Source organism: Protopterus annectens, chromosome 3.part0 (assembly GCF_019279795.1).
Source record: "Protopterus annectens isolate FY-2018-M chromosome 3.part0, PAN1.0, whole genome shotgun sequence".
NCBI lineage: Eukaryota > Metazoa > Chordata > Ceratodontiformes > Protopteridae > Protopterus > Protopterus annectens.
In genome coordinates this window covers 475,850,912-475,875,939 of record NC_056731.1, presented here as the reverse complement: position 1 = coordinate 475,875,939, position 25,028 = coordinate 475,850,912, and positions in this window count along the sequence as shown.

The window sequence follows — 25,028 nt, the reverse complement described above, 5'->3', positions numbered from 1 at the left end:
CGTCCACTCATCAAGATACCTCTTTAAGAGGGCCAATGAGGTGCTCTGTTTGACATGTATGGGAAGTCTATTCCATAACATGGGCAGTCTCTGGGTTATGAATCTGTCCCTCCACCATGTTCTGTTGATTGTAGTTAATGAGGTTGAGGTCTCTGGAGTGTGTGGTGGGGAGAGATTGAGATTTCTTTAGATGTAGCATTTCTAACAGAGATGGGTCAGACATGGCTTTGTAAGTCAAGCAGAGATAGCCTCTAAGTAGGGGATATCAGACAGAGAATAGTTGGAGTCTTTTGAGTCTGTCCATACAGGACAAATGTTTAAGGCCTAGGATCATCTTTGTGGGGTACTTTTGTGGCCTCTCCAGTTGTTTCAGGTGTCTAGTGAGATACATGCCAAATGGGGCATTGTACTCAATGATTGGCCTAATGAGGGAAGAGTAGAGGGAGACAGTGACACATAGAAGGACTTTCTGACCACAGTGGCAATGTGGTGGTCAAAAGAGAGGTTGCTGTCAACCTGTGTTCCCAGAGCTCTTATAACTCCTTCTGTGTTCAGTGGACTGCCATCGATGTGGTAAATCATGGAAACCGAGTTTTTCCTAAAGGGGATGATGACACATTTTTTTGGCACTGAGCTTAAGGTCATGGTTCTGACACCAGTCGTTGGTCTCAGTGAGGTCTTTCTGCAGGATGTCAACATCACTCGGGAAGTTAATAATGGCTCCCAACTTGCAATTGTTTGTGAACTTTGTCATCCAGAGTCCCTTTATGTTGACCTGGACTTCAGAGAAGTAGATACCAAACAGGGGAGGACCCAGGACCGAACCCTGAGGGACTCCACTCGTGACTGGTCGGCAGGCTGACTTGGAGTCAACTACTTTCACATTGTGGGTTCTATCTGTGAGCCAGTTTGCAACCCACCTAGTGATATAGGGTTTGATGCCTAGCTTAGTGAGTTTTTCTATGATTCCTGAGTGGGGAATAGTATCAGAGGCCTTGGCCAGATCAAGGTAGGCTGTATGAACCACCTTGCCTTCATCCACAGCTCTGTTGACTGACTCAAAGAAGTTGACCAGGTTGAGTAGGCATGATCTCCCCTTCAAAAAACCAAACTGTGTAGAATCCAGAGTTTGGAGATTCCCCATATCCTTGTTTATTAGGTCCATGATGATGCATTTCACAGCTTTGCATATCAGACTCATCAGGCTAATGGGGAGATAGTTCTCAAGGTCTGTAGTCCCTTCTCCTTCGTGGAGAGGGATGACTGTAGCATTCGACATTCGGTAGGGACAAAGCCTGAGATGAGGCTGTGATTGAACTGGACACACAGGTGTGGTGCAGTTTCACTCTGTAGTTCATGTAGAACACAGCCAGGGGTGTTGTCAGGTCCCATAGAAGCTGTATTCTTAGCCTTGGACAGTGCTGTTTTAACCTGTGCAGCAGTAATTCTGGGTGCCTGGCAATCTACTGGTATTGTGATTGGTCCTTTGGGGGGGGGGTAAAGTTGGCACTGAATCTGTCGGCCAGTATATTGGCAATATCTGTTGATTCTTTGTAGGAGGTACCATTGTGCAGTAGCTCAGAGCAAATCTGGTTATTGCTGTGGAGATTCTTTAGAAAACTATAGAAGGCCTTGTGTTTGTCTTTACTATCTGCTGCAGTTCTATTTTCATAGCTAACATTAGAGGATTTGATGAGGGATCTCAACTTTTTGTTGAGGCTGATAAGGGAGTTTTTCCAGTCTTGGGACTTCACCTTATTCCGCATCAGTTTATTCCTTCTGTTGTAGAGTTTGTTTATGGTGGGGGATCACCAGATTGGCTTCCTTTTTTTGGATGAGAGCACATTGGTTCTGTTGGGGATGGCGAGATCCATGCATTTGTGTATGTGTTCGTACAGTGCACTGGTGTATGATTCAGTGGTCATGCGACTATTCTCCATTTGCATGGGTGCCGTAAAGTCAGCCACCTCTGTTTTTAGGAGCCCAAAGTTAGCTTTGGAGAAGTTTTTCATGGTGGTTACCTTTACAGGGGGGGGGGTGGGAGGGATGTGGATTTCCAAGGTGATTAGCTTGAGGTTGGATCTAACCAGGGTGGAGTTGACTATTGGTGTAGAGCAACGGACGTCCATGTTAGTAATGACCAGATCAAGGATGTTGCTACCTCTAATGGGGGTAAGAACAAGCTGGTCCAGGGTTTTTGAATTCATGAATTCTAGGAAATGTTGGGCAAGTGTACTGGTACATGAGTTGTTTTCCAGGTTAATGGAGGGGTTATTGAAGTTGCCCAGTATGAGAGTGTTAGGTTGGACCCTAATATTCCCCAGAGTGCTTAGGAATGTGGAGTGTGAGTCTTGGGACATGGTTGGGGACCTATAGCAGGCTACAACCTGAATCGCTATTTTATCCGATGTTAGCTGCACCTAAAGTATCTCTGATGCATTATGTTGGGCTACCAGTCTGGAGGTCTGCACATCCTTTATGAATATGGATACACCACTGCCTTTGGAGCTTTGGTCCAGGTTCTGGGACTGAAAGGTGTGGAATGAGTTATAGCCTGGTAGTGCAGGGATGCTTTCTGCTTCTTTGAACCAGGTCTCTGTTACAGCACAAATGTTGATGTTCTCCATTTTAAGGAGTGCTTCGAGCGAGTGCATTTTGAGATTTAGACTTCTAAAATTGAGCAACATGACCCTCAGATTGCATTTGTTTGTAGCTTTTATGGTGGTCATTTGGATTTGGAACACAGCCTAAAAAAGGCACTATACGGGTGGCAAGAGCCTTGACCAGTATCCGGAATCCCAGGGGTGACAGATGCAGGCCATCTCTGGCACAGCATCAAGGTCTGTCAATCATGTCATGCCAGGCAGACAGATACTGGATCCCCTTGTAATGACACCAGAAACTTAGCCAATTGTTGAAATCAATAATTTTCTACTTGTACTGTGGTATAATTCTGGGTGATGGTAGGATGCTACTCAGGGCTAGGGTTATACCTGCCTGGGCTAAATAATCCGAGAGCTCCTCCATGTCCCTTTTCATGTAGTCCAGGGAGGTACATCTCAGATCATTCACACCCACATGTACAATGACAGAGTCATATTTGTACCTGTTGTTGAGGGACCTGAGTGCATGCATTGTGTGGTGAATACTGGCACCTGACAGGCAGCTGACTGTTACTTTCTCCTTATTCAATCTAGTGAGTGGGACATCAGTGTGCCTCACTATAGAGTCACCTATGACTAGTGTGTTGGGCATGCTGTTTTGCCTTAGGGGCTTTGGATGAGTGGCACACTGTTTAGGAGAGTTATGTGTCTCATGATTAGTGTTGTGTTGTGGTGGTCGAGTGCGTTTATGCCTTGGAGGCCTCTGCTATTTGGGTAGATTTTTATTGAGACCCTCTGCAAAGGTGGGTGTGCGGTTTGTGTTTTTATGTAAAGGCAGTGGTGGTGTGTGTTCTGGAGGGTTATGTGTTCCATGTGGTGTGGTGCAAGTGTTGACCTTCTCCTCTTGACCATCTATTCTGGTCTTGGCTAGAGAGTGCGTGGCTTCCAATTTGGATATATAAGTGCGTCTCTTGCAAGTCTGAGTGTTGGGAGGTAAGAGGAGAGGTTTGTCAGTGTACATGAGGCATTTACTACATTGCCTCAGGATGCTCAAGTTCACCAGTTTAACAGGAGAAAGCACAGGGAATTGACCTTTAGACATGCCTGGATGGGTGGGCATTAATAATATGTACTGGAGCTGTTTCCTTGTAGAATGTTTAGTGCTGGTAGCACTTTTGCGTGATACAATAATTGCTACAAGAAGTCTGGTAAAGTGCTAGACTAATAAGCCAGTAAAATTGCAGGAGAGGAGAGAACTAGCAGATCTAAGGGAAAAATTGAAGAGCAGACTTTTTGGCACAAGTCAGAAGCTTACAAACAGTCCTGGATACAGCAAATCTATATCTGGACTAGACTAGTTACAGGAAAGGTGGGAAATGAGCACAAATGTGGGCTTTTAAACCAGAAAATTGAAAGAGAGATGCAAAAACTGCCCAAACTGGGAAATGAGCACAAATGTGGGCTTTTAAACCAGAAAATTGAAAGAGAGATGCAAAAACTGCCCAAACGGCCAATAAACTACAATTTCTGGGCTAGAAACCACTCCTCTTGTGGTTGAGAGGCTACCTAGTGTTTACCACTCCCACTGATAAGCTAGAAGGCTTCCCTCCAACACATAAAGTCTTGAGGGGGGGGGTCTCAGAAGCTTACAAACAGTCCTGGATACAGCAAATATGTATCTGGACTACACTAGTTACAGGAAAGGCAGAAAACAAGCTTAGAACTTTTTTTTTTTACAGAAAAGCAGCTAAAACAGCACTAAAAACAATTCAAATGTAGTGTAAGCTAGAACACTTGAGCTGCAGCAATATTAAAGCAAATACAGTTTAAATAAATGCAATTTATTGAAAGGGTATTCTGAACTGAATTCAATTATTGTTTTATTCAACTCTGAACAGTTAAAAAGTGCCAAAAAATATACTTATCAGCTCTATATTTCCAGATTTTTTGAGAAGCACACTCAGTCAGAACAGAAGGGAATTCTAGCAATGGTAGATTCTAGCAAAGTGTTGTTTTTTTTTTTTTTTTTAGTAAAGTGGAAAAGCAGAAAGGAGGAATAGAAGATAATTCAAGGTTAAGAAACTAAGTGGGTTGGCCTTTTCAAATGTTCTCTCTGTATTAGGTAGAATGAGCTAATGACACTAGACTGGGACGAGTGTCCAAGATCAAATTTACAGTAGGGGCAGGCAGCTGCAAAACCACCAAGTATAAGAACAATGAGACTCTAGAGTTGCTTTTAACTGCAAACAAATCATTTATATGATACACTCCTTGGCAGGATATCAGAACAAACAAACAGATGTTTAACAACTAGAGAAAATTTCCAGTTAATACCTTACACACAGTGAAACTAGCTAGAAAATATTTACAAACAGTGTGATAGTAAGTAAAAACCTTATTTATTAGGCCCTGTGAGGCAGACAATTTTAGTATAACCATGCAGATTAGTTTATAGCTATAAAATACATTAAAAAGTATGCGTCAGACAATAAAAAGTGCTATAAATATCTAGAATAAGCAATAACTAGTAAAAATAAGCAAAAAAAAAACAGGATGCTTATTGTTATATATCACAGATCAGAGTTCTGGTCAGTACCCCTCCTCCGTTTAGCTCTGTGTGAAATGGCAGAAACACTCACAAGGTAACTTCATAAGTAATAGAAGGTTGAAACCTGAAGCAACTTTTTAAAAAAGTGCAAAAGAACCAATGAGGTTCTTAATCCAAGCCCTAGACCAGGCAACCCTAACCAGCCAATGACCATAAACACTACACTATCACTGAAGTAGAAATTGGCTTTTGCTAAACTAAGATGGCCTGTAAAATATGCTCAGAACTCACAGCCTCTGCAAGCAGACAACTATGCCCAGAAACACAATCCTGAATATGGACAATGGTACAGCTATTGTCTACACTGTTTTAGGCAGAAAACACTACAGAATTAAGTTTAATTAATATTCCTACCTTTTAAGTTTATTGAGAAATGTTGTGGTTTCTTATATTACACAGCATGTTTACTGTTAAACTTGGAACTGCCGTTATGCATGGCAAAGTAAAATGGAGTGGTTTTACACTGCAAATTGAATTGCTTTTGTTGTTGTGCCTCCTGCATTTTGCAATGTGTAATGCCTTTATTTCTGTGTATTTTTTTTTTATATTGAGAGTTATTCTTCATTAATCTACAAGACTTAATATAAGCCTTAATTAAAAGAACTGCTGTAATAGGAAGTCCATTAATCTTTCATATTTTTTGTCTCCTGCTGACAAATGAGCCTCTGCTGGCCATTCTTTTTGCCTCTTCATTCCTCCTCGGGTGGGACCACTACATCCCATTCATTCCCTAGGGGCAAGGATCATGTGACCTGGGAACTGTGCCATCGTCCATAAGAGGGTCAGGGTTTTTAGTCCTTAAGACCATAACTCCCCATTCATGCTCAGAGTACATTCTTCAGGAGCATGGCAGTCTGTCTAAGGAAATTTCAGTGAACACAAAGAAACCAAAGCCAATTCACCAAAACTGCATTCAATGACAGTGGAAATTACCTATTTCTCTTAGTTGTGCGACCTCAGAGTTGGTATATATAATCACATGGGTGGTGCAGGAGGGCTTGCAATTGTCTCATGCACTCAGACAACATTTTAATCCTTAAAGAAACTAACACTCAAGGTTTCTTTTGAAGAGGGTCAGGGATGAACTCTGCTTCACTTAGATGGGGAGTTTTTTCACTAGTGCAGGGATCCTTTGAGACACGTATCGGCCCATTCAGCAGGCTCTATTTATGTCACAGACAAAGTTAACATCCTTGGATCTAGTGTTTCTGGTGTTGTTTGTCTTCTGGATGTACAAGAGGTCTATCAAAGCTGGATCTGAAAACATCTTATATGCTAGGCATAACTCGTCTCTCAGTAATCTTTAGGAGACTGAGTACAGAGATAAGATCTTAAAGTGATCTGTGAAGGACAGGGTATTCACACCCTGGGTTCACCTCAGGGAGCAGCCATTGAGGATGTTCCTACTGTTGCAAATGCCTGGCTAGGTACATGCCAAAGGAGGCACTGTTTTCAATGATGGGTCTGATAAGCGCTGAGTAGAGTGGTACTATTACCTTGGACCTGGCTGCCATACTCTTGCTTATGAGTTTGACTACATAGAATGATTTCTTATTATCTTGGCTACATTTTGGTCAAACACCAGATTACTGTCTACATATGTTCCCAGATCCCTAACTATTGGGTCAATGATTAGGAGAGTTTTATCGATTAAGTAATTAGCTTGGGTGGACGCTTTCCCAAAGGGCACTATAATGCATTTCTTTGCATTGAGATTTAATCTGTGGCTTTTGCACCAGTCATTTGTTTGTAGTACACCCTCTTGTAGAATGTTTGTGTCATGAAGAGAATCTTTTATAGCTCCCAATTTACAGTCATCTGTGAAACTGGTGAGCCAGAGGCCTTTGATATCATCATTGATTTCTGAGAAGTAGATGCCACACAGCAGTGGGCTCAACACAGAGTCCTGCACTGGTGACTGGTCTCTTGGTGGAGGCAGCCTCACTGATTCTGACTTCTTGGGTACTATCTGTGAGCCAGCCAGTGATCCAGAGAGTTACGTAGGGATTTATGCTTAGTTCTGAGAGTTTGTCAACAATATCCAAGTAGGATATTGTATTAAACACATTGGCCAGGTCAAGGTAGGTGCTGGATCCTTGCCAATTTTTCACCCATCCATAGCCATGCTGACCCTCAAAAAAGTCTACCAAGTTAAGTAGACAAGACCTTCCCTTAAAAATGCCAAACTGGGATGGGTCCAGTGCTTGTAGGTTGCCAATGTCCTTGTTGGTCATTTCCATGATGATTCATTCTACAGCTTTGCATATTAGATTTGTTAGCCTGATGGGTCTATAGTTCCCAAGTTCGGCTGATGGTCCACCCCTACAAAGATGGATGACTGTTGTGGGCCCTCCATTCACCTGGCAAATAACCTGTTTTGACGCTGTAGTTAGAGTGTCTCAACTGGTCCTGCTAGTTCATGTTTTAGGCTATTTAGGAGGCAACTCTGGATATTGACAGGACCTACTGAAACTGTTTTTGGCCTTAGTGAGCACCTCCAGGACTTGCTCCCTGAGTGGAGGGGGGGTATGCTAGAAGGGATTTCACAGGTGGTAGTCGAAGGAGAAGTTAAAGGTAAATTTATTAGCCAGTAGATTCACTATGTCAGTCTGGTCAGTGAAGGTTGTGCCATTTACCATCAGTTCTGCACACTGCTCAGTATTACCTTTAAGATTCCTGACACAGCCGGAGAAAGCTTAGTGATTGTCCTTAACCTGAGAAGCTATTCTGACCTTGTACTTGGCCTTGTTGGATTTAATTTAGGTGAATCAGAGAACTCTTGTCTCTATGAGCATTGATATTTCTGATTTTGACCATGACTTATTTTTCTTTTGTCATATAGCCTGTTAAGGTAATGATACCACCAGGTTGCTTTGCTTTTGGTGTTAGATCTGGGTTTGCTTCTGCTAGGTACAGCAGCCTCAATGCAGTCATTTACATGCTTATATAGGGTTTCTATAAATAATTCTACATAGATAGCTGTGTTCTCAAGGTTTGGGAAAGCTGTGAATTTTGACCAACCATTGCTTAATAGGATGTAGTTTGCTTTACTATAGTTCCTAACTGTTATGGGTTTAGTTGGCTTTTCCAGGTTGAGTTTGTTTTTGTGGGAGAAAGGTTTGTGGTCTGACTTGACCACTGAGGATGTGACATGGGGAAGAGGTGCAACACTCTCCCATGTTGACGAATACTAGGTTCAATATGTTTGATCCTTTGGTTGGAGAGTGCACTATCTGGACCAGGGTGCTTGTTTTGATAAAGTCCAAGAAATATTGGGCCTGTAAGTTAGAGGCAATATACATTTCCCATTCTATAGAGGGGTAGTTAAAGTTTCCCATGACCAGGACCTTTGGTTGCATGGTGAGTGCCTCTAGTAGGTCGAGGTAAGAGTTTTGATCTTTGTAGATAATAGAGGCCTAACTGTAGCTGACTAGTACATGGTAGGTATAGGACAGAGCATGTGTTGTAACTTTAAGAACCATTTCAATGTGAGAGCACGTGCATATAAATAGAGAGCACGTACAGGCAGCAGTGCCATTTTGAAAGAACAGCCAGAGTGTTAACATGTATGAGTGCACTAGTCAATCTGTTTATACAGACATTAGCAACCTTAAAACATTGGACCCCACCCAGTTTGGGTTCGTAAAGGGCTGATCTTCACTCCTGAAACTTGTTGACTTTTTTGAATCAGTTTCCAGAACCGTGGACAAGGGTAAGGCAGTCCACACAGCCTATCTGGACCTCGCCAAGGCCTTTGACACCAACCCCCACTCTGGAATCCTAGATAAACTTACTAAGCTGGGCATTAATCCCTATGTTACTCGATGGGTTGCCAATTAGCTTACTGACAAAACCCACGCTGTAAAAGTAGCTGACTCCAAATCTAGCTCCAGACAAGTGACAAGTGGAGTACCTCAGGGTTCAGTCCTGGGACCTCTCTTGTTTGGCATCTACTTCTCTGAAGTACAGGCCAACACTAAGGGACTCTGGCTAACAAAGTTCGCAGATGACTGCAAACTGAGAGCCATTATTGAATCCCCAAATTATGCGGATACTCTACAAAAGGGCCTTACAGAAACAGATGCTTGGTTCCAGAGCCATGGGCTCAAGCTCAATGCCAAGAAATGTATAGTTATCCCCCTTGGGAAAAAACACATACCCGTGAATTATCACATAGGTGGCAGTACACTAAACACAGAAAGTGTGATAAGAGACTTAGGGACACAGGTGGACAGTGGTCTCACCTTCAATAACCACATTGCCACAACAGTCAGGAAATCCTTCTATGTGGCACACCTCATCACTAAGGGCTTTTCATCCAGAAAAAAGAAGGTCACTGTCCCACTGTACTCATCCCTCATTAGACCCATTATAGAATACAATGCCCCATTTGGTATGTACCTCTCAAGATATCTGCAGCAACTGGAAAGGCTACAGAAATACCTCACTGAAAGAATCACAGACCTAAAGCAGATGCCCTATGCTGACCACCTTAAAAAACTCCAGCTATATCACATATTGTCTACTCCGAGGTGATCTCTGCTTAACATGCAAGGCCATGTCAAACCCAGAGCTGTTGGACATGCTAGGCTTGTAAAGATCCTAGTGGTTACTCTAGTATGAACAAGACTGATATGGTGAGAAATAAAACTAATAAAATAAAAACAAACCACTGCCAAACTGAAAAAAATAAGAGAAAAAACAGCACTTTAGCGTAAATCCTATTTAATCACCGCTTTCGTCAACAAGACTTCATCAGAAATACAAACTCCATGAATTCTAAAACTCATATATATACTCAGTGCATTAATTAACAATAATTACATCACGTCAGTAAAACAATCAGTCAGTCTATCAAATATGCTTAAGGAAATATACAGCATATTTAAAATAACAAATATAAAATATATAATAACTTATTTATTTAACAACTTTTGCATACACCCTACAATTTTTTTAAAAAACATTTGATATTAATGGCATCATTTAAGCCTGGGGACATGTCTGCCCTTAATTTTATCTGCCATCTAGTCTCTCTTTGTTCTAAATAATTTTTAAAACTTCCCCCCTTATTCTCAATTGACCTTGTTCCAAGACAAAAAATAAAAACTTATTGAAACTACTACATTCAATACACTCCCCAGGATTCATGAAGCTTGTGCCAGGTGCAGGCGTAGCGTTGGCGTTCTATCACCAAATATGGCCACCGAGCGATTCAGGTATGAGCTGTTTCCACGTGCACTACCAGCTTACGCTACGCCTGCACAACTCCTGTGCCTTGTATGCTATTTACCCCATGTGTAGCAGTGTTGCATGCAAATGAAGGTATGTAGCAATTCAGGAAGTGGTGCAGGTGTAGTGCAAGCAAGCAGAAATGTAAACTGTAGAAAACGGTTTACATTTTTGCAAACATAAAATCGGAGCCATGACAGCTGACAAACACATGTATTATAATATTAATATATGCCAATGGCTAAATATATAGCCATTGGCATAAAATAATGTACAAAATATAAAATTAACATTTAATATAAATATATATATATATAGTTGCACTAGCGCGGCGTGGAAGTGCAGGGTAGCGGTGCACAAAGGGGATCGCAAGGAATATATAAAAATATAGAATAAAACCACAATGAAACACATATCACGATTTCCCCATAATAGTCAATGGCAGGCATGCTACACCATACTCATGGCACAAGGGTTGCTAAGGGGCAGTGACAGTGTTATGCGCAGTAGCTAGGAATTAGTAGGCAATGCCATGCAAATGAGAGGAGTAATAGTGAATTGCAGATTTTCCACTGGTGTAAGGATGCACATCACAGCGTAGTGTTATAACACCGAGGTGAGCCCTTGAGATAAAGATGACATCAAGAGAGGGGTGTGTTGCCATTGCTGTAAGCACAATGGAGCATTGCTAAACTGGTCTGCCCCTAGCTAGGCAAAGCTGCAGGATAGGGGTGTGTCGAATTGCCCATAGCTATGCTTAGCTGAGAGTACACAAGGTAACCGAGTATGCATGTGAACGGAGATGAAAATGTGCGTAAACCCATTAAATGGGTATGCTCATTGCTCACTGCAGCTGAAACAGGAAGGATATAGGAAAGAAATAAGGAAATGCTGCAGCAGTGAAATTGGAGTATAAATTACTAATTAACACCTAGGTGCCTACAGTGGGCCATTGACAACAGCTAACAAGGCTGCAAGCAGCTACCTGCAGAACAGGGAAGGGGAGGGGCTGTACTGCAAAGAAAACAGAAAAGTGTCAAAGCAGAACAAAGGCGATATGCTGTATATCAGCTACAAGGCACATTTCGCATGACTGGGTAGGGAAAGTACAAAACAAGAAAGACAGCAGGTGGATGCATGCCTGACAATGGGAGGGGATCTAGGTCTAAAAGTGAATTAAAGGGCAACAGAGTAATCAAGGCAGGCAAGGAGATCTCCACAGTAAAGGCCCCACACTTGCAGTACTCATTGCAAAACCTATAATTAAGACACGCAGCAGCTGGAATAGTTCATACACACCCACTTACATCAGCAGCATTCATAGCACAATACTATAAAGTATGAAAGCACCTCACACACATTTGCGTATTCCCATACACTCTGCACCAGTGGTGTACACAGATGGGGAACTTTTATTATGTACATGTTAGGGGCTGCCATAGCTTTGATCCACCAGCATGTGTTGGAGACTGAAGGTGGTGTGGAGGATGATACACACGACCACCTCAGGCACCAGAGGAGGAAGAGAGTGTTCAGACCCAGGCTAACCTACCAAGAGCTACATGATCTGGAGATAGTAGAGTGTTACAGGGTGGACAAGGACACCCTACAGCAACTTGTGGAGCTGTGCCAGCCACGCCTCAGAACCAGAACAAACAGAGGGAAATCCATCCCAGTGGATACGAAGGTATGTGTAAGCCTGAGAATACTAGCTACAGGTACCTTTCAAAGACCAACTGGGGATATCATGGGTATCTCACAGGCATCAGCATCCAGGGTACTACACCATTTCCTGGATGCCATGTTACCACATGCCAATGAGTACATATACTTCCCCCAAACGCAGGAGGAGTTGGCCAGCAATGTGTGTCTCTTCCACCATGTGGCAGAATACCCGGAGGTACTGGTTGCAATAGACTGCATGCACATACACATCAAGTCACCACCCGGTGAGCAGGGAAAGTGCTACAAAAACCACAAGGGATACCCCTCCATCAACTGCCAAGTCGTGTGCAATGCCCAGGGCATTATCACGGATGTGTGTGCTGGCAGCCCTGGAAGCTATCACGACTCCCACATCTGCCATACCTCACAGCTGTATTGGTTATTTGCCAGGGGGGCATCCCAAATGGTCACCTGGTGGGGGATGCTGGCTATGCACTGGAACTGTGGATGATGACTCCCATCAGAAATGCACACACACCCATGCAGGAACACCATAATGAGGCACATGCACAAACCAGAATCATCATATAATGTGTGTTTGGGATGCTGAAATCACGATTCCGTTGCTTGGACATATCTAGTGGAACCTTGCAGTACTCTCCAGGCACGTGTGCCCACATCTTCATAGTGTGTGCCATGCTACACAATATGGTCCTGCAGAAACAGCTGCAGCAGGGACAGAATGGTGAAGGCCCTCGCAGCCCACCACCATTGCCAAGGGCCCCACAGGCACAGAGGTACTTAGACCATGAACACCCTGAGCCAGCGCCAGTAAGCAGATGGAGGCGTGCCTAGTATGCCCATGCCTTGGCAAAGAGAGAATGCATAGCACACACACTGACAGTGTAGGCATCTAGGGACTGACACCTTTCTCCACCTTCACACACAGTAAAAATGGATGGCACACACACAAGACTACCTGTAAATTGTCATGTATAGGCAGTCTTCTGTGTGCATCCAACATAGGCAGCCCTCAACTATTGCACACACAACAGCCATTGGCACAAGGTAAGTCAACACCTGAACAGTAAATTAAGCTATCAGCATATGCAGATACTGTATGTATAGATTCATATGTAGGTACTTGGCCAACTGCCTGAGGCCATTCATAAGGCCAGCCAAAATGTGTCAGTGTTTGCCACCCTATTGAGTCATTAACCATCCCTCTGTGGAGCAGAGCCAATGGCGGGATCCTTGGGGTGCAGCTAGTGTTCCCCATCCACCCTTCAAGGTTTTTCTTGCAGAGTGTTAATGAGGGGCTGTGTAAAACATAGTTAGGGATGCTGTTCCAAAGTATGGGGTGTGTCTGTGACAGGAAGCTGTCCCTCCAGCATCTTCTGGTTATTATTGTGGCAAGGTCAGCTCAGTACAGTGTGTGGCTCACTGTGACATGGATTCCCATAGGTGGAGCATATCCATCAAGCCTGAGTTTGACATGGCTGTGTTGGCCAGTGGAGATCATCTCTGGGTAAACGAGATGCCACTGAGTAGAGCAGGAGTTTATTCAGTCCGGCTGCATAGGCCATATGTTGGAGGCCAGTATTCCCCTTGGTGAGGTACATTCGTGGACCCCCCCCCCCAGCTGTTGGACGTGTCCTCTGAGGTACATCCCACATGGATTATTATACCCTATAATGGGACTGATGAGTGATGAGTAAAGGGGCACTATAACCCCTATATGTCTAGATGGGAATCCTTTAGTAGTCAGATGGCCTACATAGAAGGATGTCCTAACTACTGTGGAGATGTGATTATCACAGGGGAGATCACTATCTACCTTAGTCCCCAGATACCTCATTACCTCATCCATATTAAAGTGGCTGCCGCTCATGTGTTAATATGTGGGTGCCAATTCTACAATGGAATGACCATGCAGTTAGTGGCACTTGGCTGGAGGCCATGTTGTTGGCACCCTGTGACATTCTCTGTGAGGCCTCCTGAGGGATGTCCATGTCGGCTGGACTATCAGTCATGGCTCCCAGTTTGCAGTCATTGCCAAACATGGTCTGCCGTAGTCCACCTGTGTTTGCCTGTACATCTGAGATGTATATGCCAAACAGTAGGGTTCTCAGGACTGAGTCCTGTGGGACACCAGTTGTGACTGTTCAAGAGTTGGACCTGGAGACCGCTAGTCGTACCTTGTGGGTTGTGTGTGTAAGCCCATTGGCAACCCAACCTGTGATGTATGAGTGAATGTACAGGCTGGTGTGTTTATCAATAATACCTGAGTGGGGCATGGTGTCAAATGCCTTGGTGAGGTCCAGGTAGTATGTGCAAACCACCTCCCCTGTCATCTAATGTCTTGGTGACTGTATGTAAGATGTCAAACAGGTTCAGTAGGCATGAACTGCACTCAACCAAGCTGACCTGGGTTGGGTCACGTGTTCGAAGGTTACCAATGTCATTGTTAATGAGTGCCATGAGGATGCGAACCATACCATTGCAGACCAGGCTAGTCAGGCTTACGGGGTGGTAGTTACCATGGTCAGTTGTGATTTCTCCATGATGGAGTGGAATAACTGTTGCCATGCGCCATTGTATGGGCATGTAGCCTGTGGAGAGGCTGAGGTAGGAATACTTAATTAGGTGGGGGGCAGGTTGTCTTGTACAGTTTGCAAGATGCAGTCTGGGTCAACATCTGCCTCCATTAACTCTGTGTTCTGCTGTTAGAGAGGGCCATTTCCACCTATGTGTCTCTGATGGTTGGGATACTGTACCTTTCGGGTAGTGTTGTGGGCTCTTTAGGGGGTGAAGTATGCACCGAATGTATCTGCAAGGATGTTGATGATATCAGTAGGGTCAGCATACTTTGCGCTATGTTTCACTGGCACAGTGCAAATCTGTGTGTCACCATGTAGATCCTTGACATAGCCAAAGAAGGCTTTGTGGTTATCTTTTGAATCCTTGCGTATTCTCCTGCTGATGTTAGCCTTGGATGATGTCATGAGGGACCTATGTATCATACTAATAGTGGTCACGGATGTCTGCCCTTCGTGGGATTTACTGTGTGTCTGGAACACTGTCCTACATCTGTAGTATAGCCTGTTTATTGCAGAGGTCCACCTGACCAGTGTCCTTGTCTAGGAGGAGTGAGTCTTTGTTTACCAGCGAAGGCACGATCCATCCATCCATGTAGGTGCTTATAGACTGCATTTGTAAATCTACCTGTATCTGGAGCATTATTTCCCCTTAGCGTGGGGGCTGTGAAACCCCCCATCCCTGTCACTAGTAGTGTACATTTAGCTGTAGGAAAGGTATACACTGTGGTATATGTGGGTGGGGGAGATGCTAGGGTGTGGAAAAAGTGAATAGTTCATGATCAGATCTAACCAGTGACCAGTTAACCTCCACTGTGGTCCACCTATTGCCCATGTTGGTGATGACCACATCTAGTAGTTTCCATCCCACCTTCGGGAGGTTACCACCTGATACAGGGCATATGAGGTGATACATTCCAGGAAGCGCTGGCCTGAAAGTGAGTACCGGTGTGCATTTCCCAGTTAATGGTATGGTAGTTGACATTGACCAATGCCAGGGTGTGCGTTAGGACTGTCGTGTTCTCCACTGTCTCCAGGTAGGTGGAGTGGAGGTGCTGGGTCATGGAGGGTGATCCGTAGCAGGCCACATTCCACATTGCTGTTGTGGCTGATGTTAGCTGCACATGGATGATCACAGAGGTATCATGCTGCCCCACTAACCTGGAGGTGTAGGTATCCCTGATGAATATGAATACAGCCCCTCCATGTCTGTCAGTCCATGTTCCGTGGCTGAAATGTGTGGTATGGGTTGTAGTCTGGTAGTGCTGGTGTGTTCTCAGGAGCCTTAAGACAGATTGCAGTTAATGCACAGATGTTGATGTTGTCCATCCTAAGGAGTGCTGTGAGTGCATGCATGTTGTGATCACAACCCCTGGTGTTGAGTAGCATAAACCTCATTGAATCTGCTATTGTGCTGTGTACAGAGCTGATATTCACCTTTGGGACTCTCCTAAATAAGGCACCATGGGGTGCCAATAGCCTTGGCCAGTATTCCAAAGTGTAAGGCTGACACATAGGCTGGTATGGAATCATTGCATGCATGTTCCCCATCTGTGCTTGTTTTTCATCTCCCCTGTAGGTAACCTAGTGGTAAGCAATAGAAAGCCTTAAACTTATACAAGTCTTCTAGCTTCCAAGAGAGGCATTTGGAGTGACTAAGTATCAGTGTTCTGTATATTCTTGCTGTACTCAACTGTTTCCTGAATACATGGTGAGTTCACACTGTATATTGTGATCTGAAGGTCTGTTTATTCACATATTATGGCTGTGATGGCCTGCAAATTAGAGGTTCACAGATAGCCTACTATCTATCTGTCCAAGGGCAATTAGAAGCATAGCAACAGTGTGTTGGCCTTCCCCTCACCATTGATGAAGTGTCTGAGCCTCTGTCAAGCATAGCCAATGAAGCAAACCAAACAAAATACCACTAATAAATGAACCACGTAGACTAGAAACAGGAAACCAATGCAAAGGCAAGAAGTAACAAAAAAATTTCCAGTAATAGCGTAGTAAAACTTTAATAACCGCTTTCGTCTAGAGATTTCATCAGAATACAAAATAATAAAATCAGCCTGCTTTAAATAACACTCCACATGAACAATTAAACAATTAATCAATTAAAAAAATATATATAATTGTTTTAAAAACTACTGACAATCAATTAAATAGTGATGTAGAAATATTCTTGTCTATACATAGTTTACTGTCCTTTAAAAAACACTTAATATTAACGGCTTCATTTAAGCCTGGATGTTTGTCTGATCTTAGTCTGATTTGCCACAAGGTTTCTCTTTGCTCAACATAGTTCCTAAAATCACCCCCTCTTAAATCTGCTTTAACCACCTCAATTACTGTAAACAAAAATTTCTTAAAGTTTTTACAAACCAAGGAATGTTTAAACAGAGCATTGGTCTCATCGTGAGTTTTGATACTGTATATATGCTCACGAATACGTGTTTTTAAGCACCTGGTGGTCATTCCCACATAAAAAGCAGAACAAGAACTGCAGGTACTGATGTAAATAACCCCTTTTGTACAACAGTTGACATGTTCAGGCACTTGAAAGGTCTTGTCTATAGTGTCAATAACTATTAAAGGTCCTTGAGCTATATACCTACACATATTACAGTTGTAGCAAGGAAACATGCCTTTCGTGGTAGCATTATTAGTTTCCTGTTTTGATTTGTTGTTTTCCAATGCCTTCTTGATATTATAAGTGTTCCTGAAAACAAAGTTAGGTTTATTTCCAAAAACTTTGGAAATTTCATGATTTCCTTGTATGATTTTCCAATTTTTTTCTATTAAATTTTTAATATGGACACCATCAATACTCATATCCAAGGAACAAACCAATTTGTTGAAAACTTGTGTTTCTTCTGATTTTTTAAATAAACCTATAGTATTATTAGATTCATTATTATTCAACAATGCTGAATAGTGTGATGTTCGCTTGTCTAAAACCTCTTTAATGATATCTTCTAACATTTTCATTGCATACCCTCTTCTAATGAACATGTTTTTGATAAATTCAATTTCTTCTATTAGATCTTGTTCATTTGATGTCATTCTACATGCCCTGATAAATTGCCCCTTGGGAATGTTCCTAATGGTATGCTTGGGATGCGCGCTTTGAAAATGAACATAACTGTTGGTAAAGGTCTCTTTTCGGTATATTTTACTATTAAACTTATTATCTGTGGTGTCCCACCAAAAGAAAATATCTAAAAAATTAATAGATAGCCTTGAACAACCTAAGGTGAATTTTAAAAAACTTCCTGTTCTGTTTATGTCAATAAGAAAATTGTCAGCTGTGTTCTTGTTGCCCTTTATAATAAAAATTAAATCATCTACAAATCTATGATATAAAACTATATGAAACTTAATTTTTAATAAACTTAAAAAAACTTCTTCCCACCAGGACATTACTAAATTCGCGTAGGATGGTGCGGCTGGAGACCCCATCGCTACACCCCTTTTTTGTCTGTAAAATGTTTTCCCAAACAAAAAATAATTATGATGCAACAAAATATCTAGAAACCTACAAATGGTGGAAATTTGACTTGTACTAAATTCATTATTCTTACTTAATAAAGTACGTACGGCCTCAACTCCTTCTTCATGGGGGATACAAGTGTATAAGGAAACAACGTCTACTGTAAAAATAATGTGGCTCTCCGGATCAAAAATATTAGTGGCAGCAAAATCATTCAATTTATTTAAAAAGTGCCAAGAGTCTTTAATAAAAGAATCTTGTTTAGAAACCAAAGGACCTAATGTAGCATCTATTATTAGTGAAATTCCTTCTGTTACGGAGTGAGGTGAAGACACTATTGGTCTAAATGGTGGGTCTGTAAGACTTTTGTGTGTTTTCGGAATACCGAAAAGAACACCAATTCTTGGATTTTCTGTGACACAGAATTCATAAACGTCCAAATCAATTTCATTAGACATTAAAGCCTCATATAAAAGGGAATGTATTAATCTTTGCTTTTTCTTAATGTCATATAATGAAATAATTTCATACTCATCCTGATTTTCCAATAATTGTGTCATTTTCAAGGTATATGAATCCTGTGTCATGATAACAATATTACCACCTTTGTCACTCCTCATGAATCTCAAGGTGTTGTTTTTCTTGCGTAACTCATTGAAAGCCTTTCTTTCATTAAAGTTTAAGTTATATTCGTGTCTAGCATTCTTACTTAAAACACAATCAAGTTCCTGCAAACATGCCTCTTCAAACACCTTAATTGTATGCACTAATGATGGATTATAAGTTGAAGGTTTTTTGATTGCTTTACTTGTTTCAGGAATGTCGTGTAATATATATGAAAGATTTAATTTTCTAACAAATTTTTTAATGTCCACAACAGTTTTACCAAAATCTGCCTTAGTGGTGGGTACAAAATTAAAACCCAACCTTAGTACCTTTAGTTCGTCATTATCAAAGACAGTGTCTGTTAAATTAATGATGTCAAAGTCATCTAATTGTCGGGTTAAATCTCGTCTCCTGACGAGTTCGAACCCAGAAAAGTCCGGCTCCTTGTGAACACTGTTTTCTTCACCGTTGGTGCTTTCTTGCCTAAAAAAATGTTTGAAGAATCGAGCAAGACACTGGTAGCAGTTTTAGAACTAGAGTCACCAGTCTTAACCTTGCTGGCATGATCATCGGTGGTGCTCTTGTCAGTAGCATTAATGTCAGACTGTTCGGTGTTGTCAGAAAAACACAAATCCAACCAACACCATGCCAGTAATGCGTTTATTGCGATCTGGTACCTCGGCCTTTCGCCTTCAAAGGATCACAGATACAATGTGCTGTTAACTGTTATTTATACAAAAAAATTAAGTTAATCAGCACTAATAATTCAATTAACTCATTAATTCATTCAATAGTCATATTTTAAAGTGCTCTTACAATATTTTCTTTTCTTATACATCAAAATTAAAATTAAAAATACAGTTAAAGTTAAAATGCCTTCACATTGAATATACTTAAACTATAAAGTTCCACACATTTATTTACAAATATATGAAAAATAAGCTAATATTGATTGCTTTCAAAAAAATTCATGCTATGTTTTAAGATAAACAAATACTAAGAATTAAATACTCTGTATGCATTTTATGTTGATTCTCTTACTACATATCAAAATACATTACATTATGTAACATATATAATCCCTTCTATCAAATTTTTAATATATAATAATTTTATCATGAGATTCAAGTTTTTATAATCAAAATTATTATCTCTTAATACTATTTATGTGTAGAGAGATTTAATTATTATTATTATTTAAATACTTAATTCTAAGTTTAATCCATGTGGTTTTAATGTATTGAATTTCAAAATCATCCTAGTTTCTAATTCAAGTAATTTTTACCCAAAACACAAAATTTTAAACTGCCTGGGTCACCTTTATGTTTTTCCAAAAAATGCTTGGTCACAGGACTAAATTCATTCGGTGTTGTCAGTCTGATTAATGTTTTTAGAAGCACCACCTGAGATGTCAAAATTCATAGTTGGAAAATGTTTTCGTCCATTAAAGTTAGAATCAACAGTATTTTCCCTGCTGTTCACTACTGAACTGTAGTTCCGTTTGTTTACAGAATAAAATGATGGTGCTTTAGATATATGTTCCTTGTTGCCAGGAGCAAAATAATTATATGCTGAATTTGTTTTATAAGCGGAAATATCCCGCTCCAATTTGGCGTGTTTCCTATTTATAATTTCAGTTGAATGTCTTTCAACTTCTTCAAATACTTTGTTGAAGTAATCTAAATGGTTTGTATCGTTGCTGGCTGCTTTAATTTCACTTTCTAGCTGGCAAATATCATCCTTTAATAATGACATTTTTGCAGAGTTATTATCAATAAGTAATTTTAAAAAGGACATACCTGCTTCATTGAAAAATGAAACCAAAGTACCAAACATCGGGTCACCAGCTTGAACGCCGTTTGGGCATTTAAAAAATCTAAGCCCTTTCGGCATGATCCTTAACTGTATACAGCATTCAAAATAACAATTCTCAACCATTAAAGACCGAAACCTCTTTAACAGTTTGGTCAGTAGTTCGCGTTTTTTGTTTATTTCCTCATCGCAAACTGAATGTTGAAAAGTGGAAAGTTTACCAAAAGGATTACTAAATGTCTCCAATAAAGATTTTACACCGGAATCACCAGTCCAGTGTTGATGTGATAAACCATTCACGCTCGTTGTTCTTTGGTTCCTTAAATTGCTGTTTGATTCCACCTCAATGATAGTATCCAACTCCTTAAACGAACCACTCGGGCTGGAGGCATTCGCCACTGCTGGTGATGAATTAGTAGCCTTTGCTACTAAAAACTTTAGCGAGTTCTGGATATCAATCAGTGTAGAGACTAGCAGATTGTTAACATCTCTGCTGGAATCATTACCCGGAGTAGGATGTGTACTCAAATTTAGTAGCTGCTCGTCGATTTCCTCTTCCATAAGTGGTGAACAAACCAAACCAAACAAAATACCACTAATAAATGAACCACATAGACTAGAAACAGGAAACCAATGCAAAGGCAAGAAGTAAGAAAAAAATTCCAAGTAATAGTGTAATAAAACTTTAATAACCGCTTTCGTCTAGAGACTTCATCAGAATACAAAATAATAAAATCAGCCTGCTTTAAATAACACTCCACATGAACAATTAAACAATTAATCAATTAAAAAAATATATATAATTGTTTTAAAAACTACTGACAATCAATTAAATAGTGATGTAGAAATATTCTTGTCTATACATAGTTTACTGTCCTTTAAAAAACACTTAATATTAACGGCTTCATTTAAGCCTGGATGTTTGTCTGATCTTAGTCTGATTTGCCACAAGGTTTCTCTTTGCTCAACATAGTTCCTAAAATCACCCCCTCTTAAATCTGCTTTAACCACCTCAATTACTGTAAACAAAAATTTCTTAAAGTTTTTACAAACCAAGGAATGTTTAAACAGAGCATTGGTCTCATCGTGAGTTTTGATACTGTATATATGCTCACGAATACGTGTTTTTAAGCACCTGGTGGTCATTCCCACATAAAAAGCAGAACAAGAACTGCAGGTACTGATGTAAATAACCCCTTTTGTACAACAGTTGACATGTTCAGGCACTTGAAAGGTCTTATCTATAGTGTCAATAACTATTAAAGGTCCTTGAGCTATATACCTACACATATTACAGTTGTAGCAAGGAAACATGCCTTTCGTGGTAGCATTATTAGTTTCCTGTTTTGATTTGTTGTTTTCCAATGCCTTCTTGATATTATAAGTGTTCCTGAAAACAAAGTTAGGTTTATTTCCAAAAACTTTGGAAATTTCATGATTTCCTTGTATGATTTTCCAATTTTTTTCTATTAAATTTTTAATATGGACACCATCAATACTCATATCCAAGGAACAAACCAATTTGTTGAAAACTTGTGTTTCTTCTGATTTTTTAAATAAACCTATAGTATAATTAGATTCATTATTATTCGACAATGCTGAATAGTGTGATGTTCGCTTGTCTAAAACCTCTTTAATGATATCTTCTAACATTTTCGTTGCATACCCTCTTCTAATGAACATGTTTTTGATAAATTCAATTTCTTCTATTAGATCTTGTTCATTTGATGTCATTCTACATGCCCTGATAAATTGCCCCTTGGGAATGTTCCTAATGGTATGCTTGGGATGCGCGCTTTGAAAATGAACATAACTGTTGGTAAAGGTCTCTTTTCTGTATATTTTACTATTAAACTCTGTCAAGCATAGCCAATGAAGCAACTCCAGGCAGAGTTGCTGGAAGCTGTTGCAGGCTGGGGTTGTGGAGGGTGATAGGGGCACTTAGTGATCTAAAGAGGGCATGTTAATGTGGCAATTCAACACCATTCAATTCCCCCAACAGGTCTTGCAGCTATCAAACTGGACAGGCTCCCCCACCCTCTGGCTGTATGGTTCTGGGACACATGATCCCAGGGGTGTATAGTCTGTTACCCATTCACACAACAAGATTTCCCCTGAAGTGTGTCAGTGAGGGGATATGCCTAATGTAGCTAGGAATGTAATGTATTGTCTCACAGTACATTTGATATGTTGTTATGTCAAGAGTACGTGAAGCTCAGTGAGTTTGGGGGCTCCCACCCTTTGCTTAGCCTAGCTTACACATAGAAATCATCTAAATAGTAAATAGGCAGAAACAACTTTAATGTCAACAGTGTAATGGTTACAGTATCCACATAGTATTTGTGTATTCGAGGTTACAATCCTGATAAAGGCAGGGATGTTTATCATGTGCAAAAGTATACCTTAACCACAGCTTGCATATATATGTAGTAATCGTCTGTATAATACACATTCGAATCACCCATAAAAACCCACGTGTGCAGGAGAGTAGTCAACAGAGAATGGAATGTCATGTCAGCACATAGTGAGATGTCACATCACTAACAGCTATATATCTGGTGTAGTTAGCGGATGTGGCCATGATTGCACGCACAGGTTATACGGTAACATTTGTTTAACTGTGTTTAACCACTGCTATAATGTCACACAAACACTTTTAAACATGCTTACAACTGCTTAAATGAGCCTTACTCTGCAGTAAAAAACATTCGTAAAGCATCGCAGGTGTCAAACCCTGGACCATGCACACTATAATCATGGGACGTACCACTAAGCCATCCGAGGCGTACACATGTTTCATGGTCCTGAGACTACACCTTTTACCATATGCATTTCACTGTAATGATCACAAATGGGACAGTGGCCTTGTGTACATATGTACAGTACATTGTAATGTACTGTAGTTTGTAAACCAACACATTCCAGTCTACAGATGTATTACTGTTACAAACTAATACAATATATATATATATATATATATATATATATATATATATATATATATATATATATATATATAGTCAGTGATGTCTGCACATATATATATATATATATATATATATATATATATATATATATATATATATATATTATACAGTTACAGCAATAGCCATATATATAAGCAACTATGAACACAATTCATGACACAGAATTATATTATAACAATTAATATTAACCTAAGTCACCATAGAAGGGGTGGTTGTTGTGTATGTGAAGATTGGGGTGGGGGAAGAATGATGGGTAATGCAATCATGCATCAAGGAGGGCCTGGGTCGGATGTCCAATAAGTGAACTGGAGGGGCATACATGGAGTATGGGGACAATATAAAAAGGACACAAATCAAGAACCTTGCTCATTCATAATACACCCTGTCATGTCACATTGCAACACCTACTTTCACAAACATATGAACATTAACATGTATCAGACATATGAACACCAACTGATTGTCACATATGTTTTCAGTAGTAAGGAAAGTCTGTAGTACAATGTATATTCTAGACACCATAACATTCGTGCATATCTCAGATGCCTTAGTGGTAAGGTCAGTGATTGTGGTGTTCATGGTCCTGGGTTCAAGACTTGCAAGGACTGTTAGGTTATTTTGAGGGCCCGAATAAGGGCTTTTGGATGCAGGTGGATTAAAGCACTCTTAAGCAGTTGTAAGCGGGTTTCCACGTGTTTGCGTGACGGTAAGCAGTGCTGCAACACAGTAAACGGAGAAGCACTTGACACGTTTGACCTTTGCTTAACGTCACGCAGACCACGGGCAAACCTGCTCACAACTGCGTAAATGTGCGTTATTCACACTTTCCCAGTGCCTTCTCTGAGAGGTAAAATAATAACACCTTCCAGGAGTAGAACCCGCAACCATGTACTCCATCCTCCGATTAACCTAACACTGAGCTACCTGGGATGTACCTATCCCAGCTTTGTATGCAGACAGGTTAAAACACAAAAGGGAGGAATGTGTTGAAATAGGACAACCTGCCATGTACCCAATTAAAGGTGTGCACTCATATATATATATATATATATATATATATATATATATATAGAGAGAGAGAGAGAGAGAGAGAGAGAGATACACAGAGACATGTCGATATATACAGGTCTACATATATATGTAGATATATAGATAGGTTAGAAGCATTTACACATCTATGGAGGTATAGATAAACGTATGAAATAATGTATATATCTATATACATCTATATATAGGTTCATAGGTTGATACTAGGCTATCTGCCCTAGGGCATTTATAAGCCTAGCCAGAGTATATTTGGCTTTCGCCACCCTTTTAGATTAGTTGATTGTGCCCCTGTATAGTAGGTCACAGAAGGTAGCCCTTTTAAGGTTTATTTACTGTACCTCTGTCAAGCAGTGACACAGAAGAGATCCCAGGAGTAAA